This window comes from Mirounga angustirostris, unplaced genomic scaffold (genome assembly GCF_029215605.1).
Source record: "Mirounga angustirostris isolate CCGP_5_RB_7025 unplaced genomic scaffold, mMirAng1.0.hap1 SCAF_9, whole genome shotgun sequence".
NCBI lineage: Eukaryota > Metazoa > Chordata > Mammalia > Carnivora > Phocidae > Mirounga > Mirounga angustirostris.
In genome coordinates, this window is record NW_026991717.1 from 97,325,211 (window position 1) to 97,335,740 (window position 10,530).

Genomic DNA, 10,530 nt, shown 5'->3' on the forward strand with positions numbered 1-10,530 from the left:
AGCGGGGGGTGGAACCCTCACGGGACAGTGTGGTCTGAGGACCCTCAGGGTAACAGAAAGACCGGGGGTGCCCGAGTGCGGCAGAGCTCCCAGGTATCGGAGCAGGGAAGCCGGCTGCAGAGATGGAGCCGAGGAGAGGGCGCTAAGCTCGGGGTGATCCGCGGCACAGTCGGGCCACTGCTCCTCCAGCAGGGACCCAACAAGTGGCAGATCCGGGGAGACTCCCCTTCCTCTCCTGGGAGGAGCCGCGCGGGAGCACACCGCAGGGATCTGGTGGGTTTGGAGACTCCACATGGGGTCAGGTGCCAGAGATAGAAACACTCGGTCACAGGCCGGGTGAGCACGGAGTGCGGCCAGAGACCGGGGAGATGGGAGTGACTGACTGCTTTTCTCTGGGGGCTCACTGAGAAGCGGGGCCTGAGTTCTCAGCTCCTCCAGGGCGGAGATTGGGAGGCCGCTGTTTTCACTCTCTGCCTCCAAAGCGGTACGGAAAACTTGCAGGGAACAAAAGCTCCCGAGAGCAAACCCGAGCAGATTACTTAGCCGGGAGGGGGCAAGGGCGGGGCAATTCCACCTCCGGCAAAGACACTTGGGAACCATGGCAACAGGCCCCTCCCCCAGAAGATCAGTGAGAACAGCCAGCCAAGACCAAGTTTACCGATCAATGAGAACGGCGGAACTCCAGCGCTAGGGGAATAATGCACATAGAATCCATGGCTTTTTTACCATGATTCTTTAGTCTTTCAAATTTAATTTTTTTAACTGTCTTTTTTTTTTTGAATTTTTCTTTTTCCCTTTTTCAACCAACATCTTATCATTCCCTGTTTTAAAAAAAATCTTTTTATTTTTCATTTTTAGAGTCATATTCTATCCCTTCATAGTAGTTACCCTTATTTTTGACATATATATATATGTCAAATATATATATAAGTTGTTCTCTCTTTAAAATTTTGGGATACAGTTTCTTCTAACAGATCAAAATATACCCTAAATCTCTAGTGTATGGCTTTTTTCTAGTTTCCTGCCTGATCACATTCTCTCCCCCCCTTTTTTTTAAATCCTCTTCTTTCTTTTTTCAACCAACTTCTTATCAATTCCTTTTTAAAATCTTTTATAATTTTCATCTTTAGAGTCATATTCCATCCCTTCATCATATTAACCCTTATTTTTGTATATATATAAGTTTTTCTTTCTTTAAAATTTTGGGAGGCACTTTCTTCTAACAGACCAAAATACACCCAAAATCTAGTGTGTGGCACTGATCTATGCCCAGCCTGATCATATTTGATCATATTCTGTTTTTGTTTTGTTTTTGTTTTGTTTGTTTGTTTTTATCTTTTTCTTTTTCTTTTTTTTTTTTTTTTGGTTTTTCTCTTTTTTTCTTTCTTTCCCCCTGGTTTCAGGTCTTTTCTGATTTGTTTAGTGTATATTTTCTGGGGACGTTGTTACTCTGTTAGCATTTTGTTCTCTCATTCATCTATTCTCCTCTGGACAAAATGACAAGACGGAAAAAATCACCCCAACAAAAAGAACAAGAGGCAGTACCGACTGCCAGGGACCTAATCAATACAGACATTAGTAAGCTGTTGGAACTAGAGTTCAGAATGATGATTTTAAAGATACTAGCTGGGCTTGAAAAAAGCATGGAAGTTATTAGAGAAACCCTTTCTGGAGAAATAAAAGAACTAAAATCTAACTAAGTCAAAATCAAAAAGGCTATTAATGAGGTGCAATAAAAAATGGAGGCTCTAACTGCTAGGATAAATGAGGCAGAAGAGAGAAGTGATATAGAAGACCAAATGATGGAAAATAAAGAAGCTGAGAAAAAAAGAGATAAACAACTACTGGATCACGAGGGCAGAATTCGAGAGATAAGTGATACCATAAGACGAAACAACATTAGAATAATTGGGATCCCAGAAGAAGAAGAAAGAGAGAGAGGGGCAGAAGGTATATTGGAGCAAATTATAGCAGAGACTTTCCTAATTTGGGGAAGGAAACAGGCATCAAAATCCAGGAGGCACAGAGAACCCCTCTCAAAAATCAATAAAAATAGGTCAACACTCTGACATTTAATAGTAAAACTTACGAGTCTCAGAGACAAAGAGAAAATCCTTGGGACAAGAGATCTGTAACCTACAATGGTAGAAACGTTAGATTGGCAACAGACCTATCCACAGAGACCTGGCAGGCCAGAAAGGACTGGCATGATATATTCAGAGCACTAAATGAGAAAAATATGCAGCCAAGAATATTATATCCAGCTAGGCTGTCATTGAAAATAGAAGGAGAGATAAAAAGCTTCCAGGACAAACAAAAACTAAAGGAATGTGCAAACACGAAACCAGCCCTACAAGAAATATTGAAAGGGGTCCTCTAAACAAAGAGAGAGCCTAAAAGTAACATAGACCAGAAAGGAAGAGACAATATACAGTAACAGTCACCTTACAGGCAATACAATGCACTAAATTCATATCGTTCAATAGTTACCCTGAATGTAAATGGGCTAAATGCCCCAATCAAAAGACAAAGGCTATCCGATTGGATAAAAAAACAAGACCCATCGATATGCGGTCTGCAAGAGACTCATTTTAGATCCAAAGACACCCCCAGATTGAAAGTGAGGGGGTGGAAAATGATTTACCATGCTGATGGACACCAAAAGAAAGCTGGGGTGGCAATCCTTATATCAGACAAATTAGATTTTAAACCAAAGACTGTAATAAGAGATGAGGAAGGACACTATATCCTACTTAAAGGGTCTATCCAGCAAGAAGATCTAACAGTTGTAAATATCTATGCCCCTAACATGGGAGCAGCCAATTATATAAGCCAATTAATAACAAAAGCAAAGAAACACATCGACAACAATTCAATAATAGTGGGGGACTTTAACACCCCCCTCACTGAAATGGACAGATCATCTAAGCAAAAGATCAACAAGGAAATAAAGGCTTTAAATGACACACTGGACCAAATGGACTTCACAGATATATTCAGAACATTCCATCCCAAAGCAACAGAATACACATTCTTCTCTAGTGCCCATGGAACATTCTCCAGAATCGATCACATCCTAGGTCATAAATCAGGTCTCAACTGGTACCAAAATATTAGGATCATTCCCTGCATATTTTCAGACCACAATGCTTTGAAACTAGAACTCAATCACAAGAGGAAAGTCGGAAAGAACTCAAGGACATGGAGGCTATAGAGCACCCTACTAAAGAATGAATGGGTCAACCAGGAAATTAAAGAAGAATTTTAAAAATTCATGGAAACAAATGAAAATGAAAACACAACTGTTCAAAATCTTTGGGATGCAGCAAAGGTAGTCCTAAGAGGAAAGTATATAGCAATACAAGCCTTTCTCAAGAAATAAGAAAGGTGTCAAATATACAACCTAACCCTACACCTAAAGGAGCTGGAGAAAGAACAGCAAATAAAGCCTAAACCCAGCAGGGGAAGAGAAATCATAAAGATCAGAGCAGAAATCAATGAAATAGAAACCAAAAGAACAGTAGAACAGATCAACGAAACGAGGAGCTGGTTCTTTGAAAGAATTAACAAGATTGATAATCCCCTGGCCAGATTTATCAAAAAGAAAAGAGGAAAGGACCCAAATGAATAAAATCATGAATGAAAGAGGCGAGATCACAACCAACACCAAAGAAATACAATTATAAGAACATATTATGAACAACTATATGCCAGCAAATTAGATAATCTGGAAGAAATGGATGCATTCTTAGAGATGTATCAACTACCAAAACTGAACCAGGAAGAAACAGAAAACCTGAACAGACCTATAACCACTAAGGAAATTGAAGCAGTCATCAAAAATCTCCCAACAAACAAGAGCCCAGGGCCAGATGGCTTCCCGGGGAATTCTACCAAACATTTAAAGAAGAATTAATACCTTTTCTTTTGAAGCTGTTCCAAATAATAGAAATGGAAGGAAAACTTCAAAACTCGTTTTATGAGGCCACCATTACCTTGATCCCAAAACCAGAAAAGACCTCATCAAAAAGGAGAATTACAGACCAATATCCTTGATGAACATGGATGCAAAAATTCTCACCAAAATACTAGCCAATTGGATACAACAGTACATTAAAAGGATTATTCACCACAACCAAGTGGGATCTATCCCTGGGCTGCAAGGTTGATTCAGCATCTGCAAATCAATCAATGTGATACAATAGATTAATAAAAGAAAGAACAAGAACCATATGATCCTCTCAATAGATGCAGAAAAAGCATTTGACAAAGTACAGCATCCTTTCCTGATCAAAACTCCTCAGAGTATAGGGATAGAGGGTACATACCTCAATATCATAAAAGCCATCTATGAAAAACCCACAGCGAATATCATTCTCAATGGGGAAAAACTGAGAGCTTTCCCCCTGAGGTCAGGAACATGGCAGGGATGTCCACTATCACTACTGCTATTCAACATAGTATTAGAAGTCCTAGCCACAGCAATCAGACAACAAAAAGAAATCAAAGGCATCCAAATCAGCAAAGAAGAAGTCAAACTCTGACTTTTTGCAGATGATATGATACTTTATGTGGAAAACCCAAAAGACTCCACCCCAAAACTGCTAGAACTCATACAGGAATTCAGTCAAGTGGCAGGATATAAAATCAATGCACAGAAATCAGTGGCATTCCTATACACCAACAACAAGACAGAAGAAAGAGAAATTAAGGAGTCGATCACATTTACAATCGCACTCAAAACCATAAGATACCTAGGAATAAATCTAACCAAAGAGGCAAAGAATCTGTACTCAGAAAACTGTAAAATACCCATGAAAGAAATTGAGGAAGACACAAAGAAATGGAAAAATGTTCCATGCTCATGGATTGGAAGAACAAATATTGTGAAGATGTCAGTGCTACCTAGAGCAATCTACACATTCAATGCAATCCCTATCAAAATACCATCCACTTTTTTCAAAGAAATGGAACAAATAATCCTCAAATTTGTATGGAACCAGAAAGCATAGCCAGAGGAATGTTGAAAAAGAAAAGCAAAGCTGGTGGCATCACAATTCTGGACTTCCAGCTCTATTACAAAGCTATCATCATCAAGACAGTATGGTACTGGCACAAAAACAGACACTTAGATCAATGGAACAGAATAAAGAGCCCAGAAATGGACCCTCAACTTTATGGTCAACTAATCTTTGACAAAGCAGGAAAGAATGTCCAATGGAAAAAAGACACTCTCTTCAACAAATGGTGTTGGGAAAATTGGACAGCCACATGCAGAAGAATGAAACTGGACTATTTCCTTACACCACACACAAAAATAGACTCAAAATGGTTGAAAGACCTCAATGTGAGACAGGAGTCCATCAAAATCCTAGAGGAGAACACAGGCAGCAACCTCTTCGACCTCAGCCGCAGCAACTTCTTCCTAGAAACATTGCCAAAGGCAAGGGAAGCAAGGTCAAAAATGAACTATTGGGACTTCATCAAGATAAAAAGCTTTTGCACAGCAAAAGAAACAGTCAACAAAACCAAAAGACAACCAACAGAATGGGAGAAGATATTTGCAAGTGACATATCAGATAAAGGGCTAGTATCCAAAATCTATAAAGAACTTCTTAAACTCAACACCCAAAGAACAAATGATCCAATCAAGAAATAGGCAGAAGACATGAACAGACATTTTTCCAAAGAAGACATCCAAATGGCCAAGAGACACATGAAAAAGTGCTCAGCACCGCTCGGCATCAGGGAAATCCAAATCAAAACCTCAATGAGATACCACCTCACACCAGTCAGAATGGCTAAAATTAACAAGTCAGGAAACGACAGATGTTGGTGAGGATGTGGAGAAAGGGGAACCCTCCTACACTGTTGGTGGGAATGCAAGCTGGTGCAGCTACTCTGAAAAATAGGATGGAGGTTCTTCAAAAAGTTGAAAATAGAGCTACCATATGATCCAGCAATTGTACTACTGGGTATTTACCCCAAAGATACAAATGTAGGGATCCAAAGGGGTACCTGGACCCCGATGTTTATAGCAGCAATGTCCACAATAGCCAAACTGTGGAAAGAGCCAAGATATCCCTTGATGGATGAATGGATAAAGAAGATGTGGTATATATACACAATGGAATATTATGCAGCCATCAAAAGGAATGAAATCTTGCCATTTGCAACGATGTGGATGGAACTGGAGGGTATTATGCTGAGCGAAATAAGTCAATCAGAGAAAGACATGTATCTTATGACCTCACTGATATGAGGAATTCTTAATCTCAGGAAACAAACTGAGGGTTGCTGGAGTGGTGGGGGGTGGGAGGAATGGGGTGGCTGAGTGATAGACATTGGGGAGGGTATGTGCTATGGTGAGCACTGTGAATTGTGTAAGACTGTTGAATCACAGACCTGTACCTCTGAAACAAATAATACATTATATGTTAAAAAAAAAAAAAAGAAGAAGAAGATAGCAGGAGGGGAAGAATGAAGGGGGGGAATCGGAGGGGGAGACGAACCATGAGAAACTATGGACTCTGAGAAACAAACTGAGGATTCTAGAGGGGAGGGGGGTGGGGGGATGGGTTGGCCTGGTGGTGGGTATTAAGGAGGGCACGTTCTGCATGGAACACTGGGTGTTATGCACAAACAACGAATCATGGAACACTACATCAAAAACTAATGATGTAATGTATGGTGATTAACATAACATAATAATAAAAAAACAGAAAGAAATGAAAGGCTCCATTCCCAGTCATCAGGCTCCATGCCACTCAGGGAGGCTTAATTGAATCTTGAGTAAAAGAAATGCTAGCCCCTCAAAAAAAAAAAAAAGATTTACTTATTTATTTTAGAGAGAAAGAGAGAGAGAATGCACATGAGCAGGGGAAGGGGCAGAGGGAGAGAATATCCAAGCAAACTCCTGCTGAGCATGGAGCCCTATGTGGGGCTCAATCTCATGAGCCTGAGATCATGTCCTGAGCCAAAATTGAGTCAGATGCTTAACCGAACTGAGCTACCCAGCCTCCCCAAATCCATCAAATAACTTTAAATCCATGACTTCATAATGATAGTTTTAAAACTTGATCCTCTTTAGAGTATGATAGGAAACCAGTTATTTTTGTGAAAACTGGTAGATAAAGGGAAAAATCATTTATTCTGCTTTTCCTAGGTGAATGATATCACCTACTAGCCAAATAGTAGATGAGGGAAAGCATATATTTATAAAAGTATTCCAACAGATGGATTAATGAGTAGAAAAGAAGTGCTAGAAATAGAATATTACCATTCTGCAACCCCCTCTGAATTAATAGAACATAAATAGCTGCTCCCACCCCCAAAAGAGAGACATGCAGACATCACATGACTCTTGAGGAGAGAACAAATCAACACCAAAATCTTGCAAAAGATCAAACCCAGGACTGAACAATCCTCTGGATCCAACTGCCCATTTGCAGGACAGAGGGACATGGGGAACTACCCCATGCATGTATAATCAGCAAAGTCCTGAAGGTAGGAGGTCTACAGGTCAAATTTCCAGAGAAGTTGTAGGCAAAAGAAAGGGGTGGAGGAAGGAACCTGTGGAATAGAAGAGACTTAAAAGGCATGTCAGATTTACAAATGGGTAATGCTAGACTCTAGTACCTAGGGATGCATGCTTACTCGATGAAGCTGCAAAGTAACACAAAGATAGGATTCCTATTGAAGTCAGGGTAGTGGGTACATTTGTGAAGAGGAAGGTTCATCGACCCGCACAGGACACATCGAGGGGCTCTAGGGATAGCTGGAAAAGTTCTATTTCTTGACTTGGGGATGATGGTTGCTAAGGTGTTCACCTTATACCAATTCATTAAGCTATATGTACACTTTGTGCAGTTTTTTTGAGTCTGTGTTCTATTGTCTAATGGAAAGTTTGAAAGAGAAGAAGAAAATCAGAATAGCAGTTTTCAAATTTACATTATATGAATGCCGTAAAGGGCTCTGATAGTCAAGATCCGTTTGTGTACAAGACGCGGTATAATGGAATGATAAAGAGCATGAGCTCTGGAGCCTCCCCAACAGGAACCAAATCCCAGCCTGGCCGCATACCAGCCGTGTAACCCTGGACAGGTTACTCAATTTCTTTGTGTCTCAGTTTTCTCATCTATAAAATGGATGGCATTATAGTTTCTACCTCAGAGTGTCATCGTGAGGTTTAAATGAGATGATCCATGTGACTATTTGGAATATTGCCAGGCATATAGTAAGAGCTCAATACACGTTAACTATGCTATTTCTTCTTATTTCTTAAAACTTGGTTTTCTCTCCTGTTCGTTTTCCTCACACACTGCAGCATTATTTCTTTCTTAAAAATCCTTGGCGGGCAGGAGGAGGGGAGCATCCTCTTCTAGCTTCGTCAGTGCCTCTCTAGTTCTTCTATCTCTGCTTCCTGTTCTGTATTTAAAGACTCCCAAGGAGGCATCTGGCAAGACAAGGAAGGACAAATCCCAACCAGGCAATCAGAATGTGTTCAGTGATGAGAGAGAAGGGTGTAGGGGTTCTTATTTGCCACTGGATCCCCAGAGTCTAGAACAGTGTATGTCACCACATAGGCAAGTATTAGACATTTGTTGAAAAGATGAATGAAATAACTTCCAGAACACAATTTAGAAAGTGCTGTTCAAGTGTCTGCTTTTTGCATGAAGAGTCTGAAGCGGTCCAGGGCTTTGTTTCTGCCTTCTCCCTGCCTTGCTGTTTTTCTTTCCTGTTGCCCCATTCTAGTATTCATGGCTTTGTGTGAGTCAGTTAGTCTAAATTGAGTATCTGTTCATAAAATGTGTATATTTCACTTTTTTTCCTTCAGAAAGCTACATGTTGACCCCAGCCATGTGCCTGCCAACCATCTTGCTGCTGCCCCTTGGAGCTCCTTCCTGCACTGCAAATGTGTCCATCTTGCTCCCTCTTCCTCTGATGCCCTTCTTGTCATGGTTCCCATAGCTGGCTCCTTCCCATCTGATGAGGAGTCCACTGCAGCAAAGCCTTCTGAAGCAGCCTCTCACAGGTAAATCTCCCAGGTTGAATCCTCCTATTTTTCTTCAAAGCACTTACCACGTATGGACTTGCGAATAAATATTTGTTGAATACTTGCAGGAGTAAATGGCCATTACAACACATGACTAGATACAAGAATGGAAGCATGAGTGTGAGTTCACTTCGTCATTGTCTCTGCCATAATTTTCATGAAGGTACTATGATTGTTGAGCTTGCTCGTTTTTAGTTCTTGGTGGGTACTCAAGTGACTCTCAGTCCTGCTGGCTTTAATTCTTTACATTGGTTTAGATATTATATATGCATCATTCTCAATCATTATAGAAGGTTTAAGAAGATATTTAGAGATATAAAATGGTCTGTTTTCCAAATTGTTCACTTTGTTTGACATAGTTTTTTTTTTTTTTGGTTATTTGCTTTTTTTTATTGAAGATCAGTTGACATACAATGTTATATTAGTCTCAAGTATATAATACAGTGATTTGACAATTCTGTACATTACCCAGTGCTCACCACAATAAATGTAGTCACCATCTGCCAAGTTGGTCACTCTTGATAATCTTGGCTAGAATATTAAAGATTAGTCACCTTTAATTAAAAAAAAAAAGAAATACTGATTCTAAGGGGCACATGCTCCACCTCAATGTTTATAGCAACATTATCAACAATAGCCAAATTATGGAAAAAACCCAAATGTCCATCAGCTGATGAATGGATAAAGATGAAGTTGTGATATCTCTCTCTCTCTCTCTCTCTCTCTCACACACACACACACACACACACACACACACACACACACACAGGAATATTACTCAGCCATCAAAAAGGATGAAATCTTGTCTTTTGCAACAACGTGGATGGAGCTAGAGTATATTATGCTAAGTGAAATATGTCAGTCAGAGAAAGGCAAATACCATATGATTTCACTCGTATGTGGAATGTAAGAAACAAAACAGATGAACATAGGGGAAGAGAAAAAAAAAACAGAGAGGGAGGCAAGCCATAAGAGACTCTTAACCATAGGGAACAAACTGAGGGTTGATGGAGGGGAGGTAGGAGGGGGGATGAGCTAGATGGATGATGGATATTAAGGAGGACACTTGTTGTGATGAGCACTGGGTGTTACATGTAAGTGATGAATCGCTAAATTCTACTCCTGAAATTAATATTATACTATATGTTAACTAACTGGAATTTAAATAAAAACTTGAAACAAACAAAAAAGAAACACTTTGTGAATGAATTAGTAAACAAGTGCATAATATGTGTAGCCTCAGGCTCGGAGTTGGGGTAGCTGGTTCTACAAGATGAAGGATCAGAATCTCATTGAGAAGGTACAGCAAGGAGATGGGGAATCCAGGGCGGGGATGCTGACACTGCTAAGGAAACATGTGGTTTTACTGAAAGGTCTGCCTACAGCAAGACGGACCACCTCATAACTTTATTCAGAGATGGACTGGAAGGCAGGGCTTAGGAATGGGGACTGAGGGTAAAACCAAGTACTAGGGC

At 40.2% G+C, this 10,530-nt stretch overlaps 1 long non-coding RNA gene across 1 annotated transcript in view; it reads left to right on the forward strand.

Moving 5' to 3' along the window:
* Positions 1 to 10,135, forward strand: part of LOC135361481 (uncharacterized) — a 59,778-nt gene extending 49,643 nt beyond the window's left edge. Inside the window, exons 5-6 of the long non-coding RNA XR_010404760.1 lie at positions 8,837 to 9,034; positions 9,124 to 10,135. This is a non-coding gene — a long non-coding RNA (uncharacterized LOC135361481). The remainder of the gene's footprint in view (positions 1 to 8,836; positions 9,035 to 9,123) is intronic.
* Positions 10,136 to 10,530: the final 395 nt, after the last annotated feature.